Source organism: Carlito syrichta, unplaced genomic scaffold (assembly GCF_000164805.1).
Source record: "Carlito syrichta isolate Samal-C Ts95f unplaced genomic scaffold, Tarsius_syrichta-2.0.1 Scaffold78725, whole genome shotgun sequence".
In the NCBI taxonomy this organism is placed as follows: domain Eukaryota; kingdom Metazoa; phylum Chordata; class Mammalia; order Primates; family Tarsiidae; genus Carlito; species Carlito syrichta.
The window spans coordinates 126562-140441 of NW_007022821.1; the positions used below are offsets into that span (position 1 = coordinate 126562).

The following is a 13880-nucleotide window of genomic DNA, read 5'->3' on the forward strand; positions in this document are numbered from 1 at the left end:
TGGGGGATTTTAAGCAAAGTTTGTTCGGTCCGATGCTTTGGCCCCCCCGTCCTTCCGGCTCCGGTGGAGTAAGCCGGCCCCGCCCTGCCCCACCGCCCCGTCCGGGATCCGACCGTACTTTCGGGCCTGCAGAAGTGAGCGGTGGACTCACAGCTTCTCGCCAGAGGTCAGAGTTGGGATTAAAAGTGGCACAAGGGAGACTACTAAAGTTTCATCGAGTTCGGGAGCCTAGGAGGGTTTCTCAGATAACTGTCACAAAGTTGTGGGGGGAGTGTTGGGAAGGGGAAGAGGGAGGGGCGTATCACATAAAACTTTTGCAGCTTGTAATTACTATTTTTTGTTTTTTTTTGAGGAAGGGAGATACTTTTAACGTAACAATGCAATCATACTTAAAATAAAACATTGTTAGTCACATTTTAAGTTCTTTGTGACATTGTGAAGTGATGTTAGTGTTTGCTGTAACGTGAATGCAAACATTGTTTAAGTGCAGATCTGTCTTTTAGGGACAGAGAAGTTAGGCAGAGAAAGGAGCATTTTTTACAGACATTTACTACCCGATTTTGTTTCCTGTGAGATCTGGTTAATCTCTTCCTTTCACATCTGTTTATAGCTTTATTACTTTCCCCACACGTTAAACAAGCAAACCCTCTTTCTTGGAATCACCAATAATATTAATGTATTTGAAGAAAAGGTTTGAATTAGTAGGAAGTTGAAGAGCTAACCATTTCTAATTATGGACCCCAGAAAATCAGGAGTTAAGTTCCAGCCAAACTAACTCAAGTTTGTCACCCCTGCCCCCCCCCCACACACACACAACTTCACTTTTTTTAATTGGTTGATCTTTTTCCACATCCTCACCATTTCCAATTGCAACTATTACTAGGTTAGATAAACTTCACCATCCTAACAGCATTACCTTTATGCCTGGTTAAAAATACAGAATGCCTAGGCTGCAACCCTGCCTCTCCACACCACCAACACCCTAGAGTATTTAATTCACAGTGTTTATGTGAAACAGGCCCAGAAATCACATCCAGCAATCATCCATGTTTTCAGCAGTGTTGCTTGGGAAAGGACTGCTTTAAACTTCCTTCTTTGCTTCCTGAGGGCCTATTTGGTAGGTGCTGCAATGGACAAAATGCTTGTGTTCCCCCTAAATTCATGTGTTGACATCCTAACTCCAGTGTGATGGTGTTAGGAGGTGGAGCCTTGGATAGAATCCTCATGAATTTTATTAGTGCCCTTTTGAAAGGGACCTCAAAGAGTTCCCTTGCTTTCTGCCATATGAAAATACCTAGAAAAGACATCAGTTTGCAACCCAGAATAGGGTAGGGTCCTCACCAGAAACCAACCATACTGGCACCCTGATCTCAGATTTCTATCATCCAGAACTGTGAGAAATAAATTTCTGTTGTTTATAAGCCCCTTGTTCCATGGTACTTTATTATGGCATCCGGAACTAACTAAAACAGATGGTAAATGGCTCCTGGTTATTTCTGAGAATTGCTTTTGATAAAGTAGCATTATCATACTTAGCACCATTTCTAAATTCTACCAAAGGCGCAATAAGTTTTGAAAATCAAATTTCAGGCAGTTTCTTTACCCATGCTAGCTCTGGCATGTCTCTCTCTCTTTCTTTCCTCTCTTCTTTCGCTAATAAATTTTGTTTTAAAACTTAACAAGAAAGATCAAATTTTGGTGACTTAAGTCTGATCCTGATTAAGTTGAAATACTTTTTCAAAGATATATTTTACATCTTCTTGACATTGAGTTTGTGATAAACATATCCACACAGTGTTTGAGGTTTTTTTTAAATTTATTTTATTTTAAAGATGTGGGGTACAATTCAGGGTTAGGTCTACAAGTGGTCATCATACAGGTAAAGTTTGGGCCTACCTTTGGTTCCCCCTTTGCCTGATTTGAAATCAGGTACCCTTATTGGTGTTATGTATCCATCCTCTGGCAGTTTCCGGCTGCTGCCAATCACTTTCTTTTTTGTTGTTGTTGCTTTTTTGGTTTTTTTTGAGTTGGAGTCTCACTCTGTCATCCAGACTGGAGTGCAGTGGCCGCTCCCGGTCACTGCAGCTTCGCCTGCTGGGCTCCGGCGATCCTTCCGCCTCAGCCTTCCGAGTAGCCAGAATTACAGGCATGCGCTACCACGCCCGGCTGATTTTTTAATTTATTGTAGCGATGAGGTCTCGCTGCCCAGGCGGGTCTTGAATCCACGGGCTCAGGCAATCCACTCATCTCAGCCTCCCAAAGGCGCGGGATTACAGGCTGAGCCACCGAGTCCGGCATGCCAATCACTTTCTTATAGTACTATGGTAAATGTGCGGGGTCCGTTTATGAGTGAGAACATGTGGTGCTCAGTTCTTTGTTTCTATGATAAATCATTGACTATTATAGACTCTAATCCATCCAAGTTGCTCCGAAGTCAATATTTTGTTCTTCTTTATAGCTGCATAATATTCCATTGTGTATATGTAGCACTTTTTAAATCCAGTCTAGTTTTGATGGGCAGCACAGTTGGTTCCATGTTTTTGTTATTGTAAATAGTGCTGCAGTAAACGTGTGTCCAGGTATCTTTTTTGTAGAGTGATTTAAGTTCCTCTGGGTATTTTCCCAAAAGGGGGATTGCTAGATCACATTGGAAGATCAATTTCTAGTTCTTTTAGGAATCACCACATTATTTTCCATAGAAGTTAAACTAGTTTGCATTCCCACCAACAGTGTAGAAGCATTCCCTTTTCACCATATCCTCTCTGGCATCTGTTATTTTTGTTTTATTAATGATGGCCATTCTTACTGGAGTTAGGTGGTATCTCAAAATGGATTTGATTGCATTTCTCTGATGATTAGTGAGGCTGAGCATTTTTTCATATGTCTGTTGGCTGCTCATATGTCTTCTTTTGAGAAGTGTCTATTCATGTTTTTTTGCCCACTTTTTAATGGGGTTGTTTGTTTTTGTTTTGTTTTGTTTTGTTTTCCTTTTGGCACATTTGAGGTCCTTGTAAATCCTGGATGTTAGGCCTTTGTCAGATATGCAGTTGCAAATATTTTTTCCCATCTGCAGACTGTCTTCCTGCTCTCTTGATGGTTTCTTTTGCTTTTCGGAAAATGTTTGAGTTTTTTATACCTAATTAGATCTGCACATTTATATCTAACTTTAGAACGAATCTGTATTCTGCCAGTTCAAATATAAATTTGCAGGTACAAAGTACATAGTTTTTTCTGCTTCTATTTCATGGAAGACTAGAACTACTGGAGAAAAAATGTATTGCCTTGATGACTGAGTGCCTTACAATTTTTAATTTAAACTCAGCTTAGCCTAATGTCTTTAAAATCCTTTTACCATATTGTCCACTTTCTCTTTTATTCTCTACATTTGTTGTCTGAACTGTCATAATTCTCCTGAAGCTATCAAATTCATCACTTGAACATGTTACTTTGCCTTCTGTATGACCCAGAAAATCATAGGCCATCACTATGAACACTCATTTTTCTTTCCCTTTTCTCTGTAATCTACATCAAGCTCCTCTCCCTATCTTGCCTTAGAAGGAGGTCCTTATTCCTGTCCATGCCTTTCCTCCAAATTTACTTTTGATAGTCTGGTTCATGTTGTCTCTAATTTGACTGCTTTATATTCCCTGTCTGTTGTATGCTTCGTCTCCCTCCACTATAGTTGCTTTCCTCTTTCTCCTTATCCTACCTAGATATCTAGATCAGCCACATAAGTCCCTCTCAACTTAAAAAAAAAAAAAGTTTCCTATATATCTTGACTGCTTCTAAAACTACCCTTCACCTCGTTAAAAAAAAAAACCTTTTATTGATATATAATTTACACACCATAAAATTCACCTGTTAAAATTATACAATTCACCTGACTATAATTACACAATTGTAAAACCATCACCAAAAATCTAATAGTTGAACATTTGCATCACCTCAAATGTACCCATTTGTAACCACTTCCCAGTCTCACTTGAAGCCCTAAGTAACCACTAATCTACCTGCTGTCTCTATGGATTTGCCTTTTATAGACATTCTATATAAGTAGAATCATATAAAATTTATTTTGGGGATCTGGCTTATTTTACTTAATGTTTCTGAGACTAATTCATATTGTAGCATGTATTAATACTTCATTCCTTTTTACTGCCAAATGATATTCCATTGTATACATGTATCACATTTTATTTATCCATTCATTAGTTGATGGACGTTTGGATTATTTCTACTTTGGGCTATTATGAATAATGTTAAGAACATCTATATAGCTAAGTTTCTTTGTTTTTGTTTCACTTGGATACATAGATAGGAGTAGAGTTGCCAGGTCTTGATAGTGTCTTTCAGTGTGCAAAAAAGTTTCATTCTGATGAAGGCCAATTTATTAATTTTTATTTTCATCACTTCTGTTCTTTACATCATATCTAAGAAATCATTGCCTAACCCAAAGTCATAATGATTAACTAATTTTTTTCTATACGTTTTGTTTTATTTTTTAGCTCTTATATTAGGTCTTTGAACTAATTAGGCTTAATTTTCATGTTTGGTGTGAGGAAGGGGTCCACATTCCTTTATGTGTTGCTATCCAGTTGTCCCATTTGCTAAAAAGATGATTCGTTTCCCCATTCTTGTCTTAGAATCCTTATTTTAAAAAATCAGTTGACCATAAATATAAAGTTTTAGTTCTGGAGTCTCAATTCTAATTATAAACTCATGCTGATACCATGCTATCTTGATTAATGTAGCTTTACAATAAGTTTTGAAACTGAGAAGTGTGCGTCCTCCCATTTTAGTCTTCTTTTTCAAGATTGTTTTAACTATTTTGAGTCCTTTGCTTTCCATATAAATTTTGGGATTAGCTTGTCAACCTCTTCAAAGAAGAAAGTCAGCTGTGATTTTGACAGACAGTGCATTAAATCTGTAGATCAAGATAGGAAGTATTGCCACATTCACAGTATAAGTATTCCATTAACAAAAGATGTCTTTCCATTTCTGTAGATCTTTGGTTTCTTTCAGCAATATTTTATTCTTTTTAGCATACGAATCTTGTACTTCTTTTGTTTCATTTATTTATAAGTATTTTATTTTTAAGGGTATTGTGAATGGAATTATTTTCTTTCTTTTAGATTGTCATTGTTAGTGTATAAAAATAAAATTGATATTTAAATACTGATCTTGGTCTTACAATGGTGCTGGACTCATTCATAAGTTCTAGTAGTTTTTAAGTAGATTACTTAAGATTTTCTATATACAAGATCATGTCATCTATAAATAAAGGCAGTTTTACTTTTTCCCTTCTAATCCAAATGCCCGCCCTTCCTTTCTTCCTTCCTTCCTTTTCTTCTTCCCTTCCTTCCTTCCTTCATTCTACCTGATTGCTGTAGTTAGAACTTATAGTACAATATTAAATAGAAGTTGTCAGAGCAGATTCATTGTTTTGTTCTCAAATTTGAGGGGACAGCATTCAGCCTTTCACCATCAAGTGTGATATTATCTGTGAGGTTTTTGTAGGTCCTTTTCTCTGGTTTAGAAAACACCATTCTATGTCTAATTTTTGATGGTTTTTATATCATACATGGATGTTGGATTTTTGTCAGATGCTTTCTCTGCTTCTATGGATATGATCTTGTGCTTTTTTGTCCTTTATTCTAAGAATATAATGCTATGTGAATCAATATTTGTCCATTAAACCACCCTTGCATTTCTGAGATAACATTCAGGGATGGTGTATAATAGTATGCTGTATTTGGTTTGTTGGTATTTTGATGAGGATTTTTATGTCTATATTCATAATAGGTGTAACATTGCTTTGTAGCTTTCTTCTCTTGAGATATCCTTGTCTGGTTTTGGCATTAAGGGCAATACTGACCTACTCATTATAATGAGTAGGAAAGTGTTTCATCCTTTTCTAATATTTGGAAGTTTTTGAAGAGTTGTTAATAATGCTTTAAGTGTTTGGTAGAAATCACCATTGAAGCCTCCTGGGCCTGAGCTAGTCTTTGTGGGAATATTTTAATTTACTGTAATTCTTTACTTAATATGAGAAGAGACCGAAAAAATGGAATTTATTTATAAAAATTGAGTATTTATTCACACATATTTAAACTTCGGTCACCTTCAAAGTACTTTCTGTTTGATGCAATATACCTATCAAGATGCTTTTTCTACTGCTCAAAACAGTTTTTGAACTTGTCCATTTTGATGCCTTTTAGTGCTTCTGCTGTTTTTTCTTTCACCACATCAGCAATATGTTTCCTTTGAGGACTTTTTCGATCCAGGGTAACAAAAAAAAAAAGTTGCTTGGGGCAAGATCTGGTGACTGGGGAGGGTAGAACACAGGGTCTTGTTGTTTTTTTGGTCAAAAACTGCTGGACACTCAGCGCGATGTGGCCAGGAATGCTTATAAATCACCCATCATGAAATGGGCAAACATGTTTAAAGAATCTTAAAAAAAATTTTCACTGAAGCCAGATGTAGCCTATCACAACAACACTAGCCGACACTGATGCTGATGGGTTTCTAGAACACTTACCTAATGGTGAAAGCCTGTACTACAAGCAGCCCACCCTCTAAAAAAAAATTGTTTTTTTCTGGGTCCCCCCTTGTGTGTGTATGTGTGTATATTGTGTGTGTGTGTGTGTGTGTGTGTGTGTGTGTGTGTGTGTGTGTGTGCGCGCGCGCACACGCGTGCATGTGTGTATTCAGATTTTCTATTTCTCCTTGAGTCCGGAATTTTTAGGAATTTGTTCATTTAATGTAAGTCTTCTAATTTGTTGTCCATAATGTTCTTTTATAATCCTTTTCTTTTTTGTAAGATTGATAGTGATATCAGCGCTTTTCTTCTTAATTTTAGTAATTTGAGTTGTATCTTTTTTCTTGGTCAGTCTAAATCCCTGTCAATTTTGCTGTTCTTGAGTTTTCATTAACTTTCTGTTTTTTTATTTCATTAATATCCATGCTAATTTTTGTTATTTCCTTCCTTCTTCTTACTTTGTATTTAATTTTTCTCCTACCCCTGACTCCCACTCTCCCAGTTTCATAAAGTAGTGGGTTAAGCTTTTGATTTTTTTTTTTTCTAAAATAGGTTTTTACAGATAAGTACTTCATCAGTTATATCACATAAATTTTGGTATACTGTATTTCAGTTTTCACTTATCTTAAAGTATTTTCTAATTTTCCTTTTTTGATTTCTTGTTTGACTCACTTGCTTTTTAGGAGTTTAATTTCCATATATTTTTTAATTTCCCAAATTTCCTTCTGTTGTTGATTTCTAACTTAATTTCATTGGGTTAGAGAGCATACTGGTATGATATGAATTATTGTGTCTTTTTTTATGGCCTGGGTTGTGGTCTATCCTGGAAAGTGTTCCATTTTTCTCTCATTTTTAGCCTTCTATTCATCACTGAATTTCTTGAAAATCTGTCCACATTTTGTACCTTTCTTCAACTTCCACTCAAGTTCATCCCTCAATAATTTGTTATCATTTAACCTTTAGCAAATGCCTACCTAGGCACTGGGACAGGGTCCCTATCTTTATGGCACTTTCGAGCTGAAGTTATAATCTCAAAGATCACCAGTGCCAGCACAAGCTGTTTTAGTATGATTAGAAAAAGATGCCCCTGTAAGTGGATGCATTACAAATAGGTACCCCTAATCCAAAATGAAATTAAGAAAACAATTTCATCTATAGTAGTATCAAAAACACTATAATACTTAGAACTAAATCTAACCCAAAAGAACGACACTCTATACTGAAAACTATGAAACACTGTTGAAAGAAATTAAAGAATACCTAAATAAATGGAAGAACATCCCATATACAAACCTAAAAAATTTAACGTTGTTAAAATTGCAATTCCTAAATCAGTTTACAGATTCAATACATTCTCTATCAAAATCCCACTGCTTTTTTTACAAATACGGAAAACACCATCTTCAAATTTGTATAGAATTTCAAAGGGCCCTAAAGAGCCAAAACAATATTGAAAAAGAAGAACACATTTGGAGGACTCATACTTACCAATTTCAAAACTTACTACAAAGCTGCAGTAATCAAAACTGTAGTGCTGGCATAAGGATAGACATACAGATCAGTGGAATAGAATTGAAGGTTCAGATATAAACACACACATTTATGGAAGACTGACTTTCAACAAAGATGCCAATTCCATTGAAGGGGAAAAATAGTGGTTTTGACAAATGGTGGAGGAACAACTGGATATCAACACACAAAAGAAAGATTAGATGCTGACCTTACACCATAGACAAAAATGAACTCAAAATGGATTACAAACATAAATGTAAGAGCTAAAACTATCACACTCTTAGAATGAAACATAGAGTTAACCTTTATGATCTTGGATTTGGCAATAGACTCTTAAAGATGACATCAAAAGTATAAGCAAAATAAAAATGTCACATTCCTAATAAGAGAATGCAAATAACTGCTAATAAATACTACTTTCTTCAAGAATTGAAAAGGTCAAAAGTTTAATAACATTTTGGTGACAGCAAGTGGAAACTACCAGTTTCATAATTTACTGGTTAGGGGAATGAAATGTGGTATCACCTCTAGAGGGCTATTTGGCAGAATCTGTCAACATTTTAAAAGCATATGCCCTTTGATTCAACAATCTAATTCTTGTTATTTATCTTATTGATGTATGAAATGATGCAGTTTTCTATTTACAATAGCAAAATATTGAAAATGTTCTGATGGTAACTAATATATGATTAAATAAAATATGACATGTTCTTATGATGAAATATTGTACAACTATTAGAAATACGTAGACAGCCGGGCTCGGTGTCTCAGCCTATAATCCTGCGCCTTGGGAGACTGAGGTGAGTGGATTGCCTGAGCCTGCGGGTTTGAGACCTGCCTAGGCAACTTGGTGAGACCTCATCTCTACAATAAATCAAAAATCAGCCGGGTATGGTAGCGCATGCCAGTAGTTCCAGCTACTTGGAAGGCTGACACGGAAGGATCACCAGAGCCCAGCAGGTCGAGGCTGTGGTGGCCGGGAGCGTGCCACTGCACTCCAGTCTGGGCAACAGAGTGAGACTCCAACTCAAAAAAAAAAAAGAAAAGAAAAAGAAATACGTAGACAGTTCTAAGTGTAATTGATTATGAAAGAATCTTGAAAAAGTGTTTTTAAGAAAAAAAAGATACAGAACACTGCATGTAGTATGCTTTAATTTTTGGAAGTAATATAAAGTAGTTATATACATATATAACATTTCTATTAGTATATATAAGAAACTAGTAATAGTGGTTGCCTTCCAAGTGGAGAAATGAGTGGCTTAGGATGGAATGAGAGGGAGCTTTGGTGTACAATATGCATATATCACCTCTTTTAAAATGCCTTTTTTAAGTTTCAAAAGGACTTTATTTACTGAGCCCATTCTGTCTTGGTCACTAGATTGTCCAGTGTCAAAATGACTATCAGTCAGCTCCTGTCAAAAGCATTTGAGATAGACAGCATTTCCAAATCATCAGTGAGAAACGTGTGACCCATTATTTCAAGTTCTCTAAGAGTTATCTCCATATCGTGTTAGGTAACCTGCCATCAGTACACTTAAGCTATGCATCATTAAAAGCATGGTCCCTGTGTTCAACTTCAGATTCTGACTCCAACCTCTTATTAGCAACGTAGTGGGAAGCCACTGACTTTGCCTCTCCGTCCCTCAGGCTCCTTACCTGTAAAATAGAGATGATACAGAGATGTTGGGAAGAGTTATTAACATAGTACAAACAACATGCCTAGAAGAGTGCCTGAAACACATTAAGTCCTTGGTAAATGTTAGCTATGATACTTCCTATCAAATACTTTATCAAGTTATACCATTAGTGTCATGTTCTGAATTTTATTGAAGCTCAATGCAAGAAATAATTGTGTGAGGAACTGATGCTGAAGACATCAGTTATTATGTTGTTATTCAGTGTATATAATTTTTAAATATTTAAAATTTCATGTCATAAATAATCCTTATGAAGACCCAATACAGGCTTTCATTAACCAGATAATAAATGTTATTTTTATCATCTTGCCTTAAGTTTCAAATACAGTGACTGTTTTGTAGTTTCCAGAAAAGTAGACCTACCTTGCATTTTCCTTTGCCTAGTAAGTTCTGGTCTCATTAAAATGATTTTTTTTACTAGATGTTTAAAAGGACAGTACTTAACTGAATAGGTGCACATGGGAAAACAAAACAAAACAAAATGTCAACTAGTATGGAAGACTGTATAATAGTTTATTTCTCACATTCTTCCAGAATCACAGCTACAGTTTTGGGTATATCCTACTGGAAATTTTGTATGCGTATGTATACATAGGTGTTACTACATGTATATATGGGTGTGCATGCTTTTCTTTTTAAAATACAAATGGGAGTATATTGTGTCTACAGTTTCCTACAAATATTTTTGGTCTATCTCAGAGACCTTTCCATATCAATTCATATTAGATCTACTCCATTATTTTTATAGCTTCAGATTTGAATATATTATTATCTGTTCAGCAAAGCAATTGTTAGTTGCTATAGTATTTAAATCACATTTACTTGCAAAGAAAATTGTAGGAGCTGAAAATTCACTGGAAAGCACTTTGTGCAATTAGTTGGGGCCTTGTGCACTAGTATATGTAAGCTACTTATTTAAATAACCACTTCCCAGAATGCTTTAAGAAATTATGCCCCTCTGGCACCATTAAAAAAAAAAAAAAACACATTGTTCTTTTGATTGTGGAAATAATGAGAATGGAATATTGATGGCATCTTAAATATGAAAATTTGAAGTAAGACAGTTATTGCTAAAAATTAATGACATGGAAACTAGGAAAATGACTCTAATTTTATTTCTGTACAAAATGAATGATATATTCAGTAACCTAAAAATAACTAGAACCGGATTAACAAAAAAATTCACTGATTTGTAATTTTTTAAAAAATGAGGTCTTCCTCTGTCACTTGTGCTGGAGTGCAGTGGCATGATCATGGCTCACTGCAGCCTCAACTCCTGAGCTCAAGCAATCCTGCCTCAGTCTCCTAAGTAGCTAGGACTACAGGCACATGCTGCCATGCCCAACTATTTTGTTTGTTTGTTTTATAAATAAGATTCCACTATGTTGCTCAGGTTGGTCTCAAACTCCTGGCCTCAAGTGATTCTTCCATCTTGGCCTCCCAAAGTGCTGAGTTTACACATGAACCACTGTGCCCAGCCTGGTTTGATATATTCTCTCTCTCTCTTTTTTTAAGGAGGCTATTCTCTGATTTATTGGTTTATGTTGGCTAGTGACTGAAGTCCTGGTTAATGTTCGGTCTTCTCAGGCCTTTTGTTCCTGCCCCAGTGCCCATCTCTACCAGTCATTCCATATACCAAGCTCTCTGAATTCAGGATTACTTCTGTATCTCTTTGTAAAGACTATATCAAATGGTTTTTCTATTACTAACCATTCCCTGCCATACCTCCTCACTCACTAAAATTATTAGGAGTAGATACAATATTGTATTCATGACTTTTTTAGAAGATCTTTTAATGCAGATAAAACTGTTGAATATTGGGAAATAAAATGGGATTTAACATGAAAGACCGAACTATAATATTTTGAGAAAACACAGACATTGGGATGTATGAGCACCATGCATCTGCAAATCTTTAAGCAAAATGGTAAAAGATCTATGTTCTCCTTATAAGGCTAGTTTTATTAATAAACTCAGAAAAGAGCAATTGGATCCTGAAAGAACAGGATGGAGAGATAATTCTGTTAAGTCATAGTAAGCATGTTTTTATTAACCTGGTAACTATTTTATGAGATAGAAATTTCAGCACTCAAATTTTTGATGTGATAAACAGAACCACTGATACAATCAATAAAGGAGAATAACAATAAGCAAAGAGGTTTCGTACATGTTAGAAACTAAGGCATGAATCTATTGTAAATCAGTACATCTGGGTTGGTCAGTAAACCTAAAGCCTAACTTGGTAGATAGCAAGATTGGTTAACCTTGGAATTTAAAGTGTTAGTGTTTCTTTCTCCACTAAAAGAGTTTTGATAGATAGCATTCAAACTCCTTATCAGTTATGTTTCTCCAAATGACCACAGAGAGGAAGTGTAGGGTTGTTGTTTGGATACAACCATGATCACAGCATGAAGAGTATATGATAAAGATTTAACATGGCCTTTCAATAGAGTGGGAAAGAACCTACAATTGATTTTTAAATAATTCCCTTCTATTAGATGCCAACCCTGGATATAATCATTACAACCCTTACTAAAAACTAAATAACTTTTTCTCATTTCTGAAAACTGTGCAAAAAGTATTAACTTTCTCACATATCAGAGAAAACACTGCATGACAGTCAAGACAAACAAGGACCCAACAATACCATAATTAAGAATTATAATTGCAACTTAGGTCATGATAACTCACATCAACTTGCCATAGAATTATTTCAGTCCTATTTTTATATCCTATTGAAGACTATAATTACAATTATATAATTACAGCCCCAAATACTCCCTACCTAGAATGTGGCAGCTTCTGGGGCTTTTGAAACAATTACATTCAGCTCTGAGCAAAATGCCAAGGGTTATTACTGATGTGTAAAGTTGTGAAAGCTCAAGAAAGCTTTAAAAGTCTTTAGGAACAATAGCTGGTCAGAATCCTCAAAAAGGAATGTTACATTCTGAGGACAGGCATTCTCATTCTTTTTCTTTTTCTATGGGAAGTTTCTTTTTTTGCCTATACTTTCTGTGGGTTTGTAGTAGAGTGTGTGTCTACCACAGGGACTGCATGCATAGACATGAGGATGTCTTGCCCTCTGTCTTTTCATCTCTGTTATCTTTCTTTCCATCTTATTCCACTTCTTTTCCTCTCTAAATTCTGTAATAGGTCTTCACATGTTGCTGCAACTTCTTATATTTATTAGGATTTCGCTACTTATTCTTAATCTAAAAAGGTGATAAGCAAAGTGTTTTTAGTGTATCAAGTGCTTTATTTTAATATATTAATTTTAGATATTAATATTAAATATTTTAAAGTTATATAACAGTTAAATTTTTCTAAGCTAAATTTTTTTTAGGTTATAATTATTAGAAACAACTCTCATATCTTTGGTTGGTAATTTTTTAATGGTAATAAAAAATGGAAAAGTCAAAAAGAAGGGGCAAAATAATTCAGGAAGAACCTAAAACTATTGCTAATTATTAGATTTTTTTATGCCAAAATGCAGGTTTCTAGCTTTAACCTGAAACAGGTAATTAAGTAGTTGTTTTTTTATTCTTCTGTGGGAAGAAGAGATGAACCTATGGCTGTGTCAATACAAAACAAAATGAAGCATGGCAATAAAAAGAGAACCCATAAGTCCACCCATCTCTATGAAAGTGCTGGGCAGTAGTGTCAAGTTTTCATCAATTGTTTACTTACTTCAGCTGTGGTACATGACAGCAAACTGGTAAGTGCTAAGCAAACTCATAAGTGCTGAGCAAACTCATAACTGCCGAGCAAAGTATATGGTGGTTCTCTAACTCCCCGCCTCCTATCCCAAACACTATTTGGGAGAGATGCTAATAACTTCAGGTGAATCAGTCACAAAGCAGTCAGCATATAAGAAGAGAAACCCAACCTGGATGGCCAATCTTGAAATGATCCAGCCCTGACCTGACAGGTTTGATTTTCAAGAAGAATCATGTGCTGGTCATTTTCTCCTGTTGCAAAACTGTTTTTAATTCTCAGTCTTCCTATAAAGCAACAGACACGTAACCAGATTCAAAACACAAGTGTGAACTGCCCTAATAGACTTGAAGGGTTGTCTGACCATTTCTAGCTGCCTCTCAAAATATAAGCAGGGCACACCCACCCACATCATTCCC

At 35.6% G+C, this 13880-nt stretch overlaps 1 protein-coding gene across 3 annotated transcripts in view; it reads right to left on the bottom strand.

Annotated features, from left to right (window-relative positions):
* The window catches only part of OXR1 (oxidation resistance 1), a 411904-nt gene that overhangs the window by 100435 nt on the left and 297589 nt on the right, over nucleotides 1–13880 (bottom strand). The window lies entirely within an intron of this gene.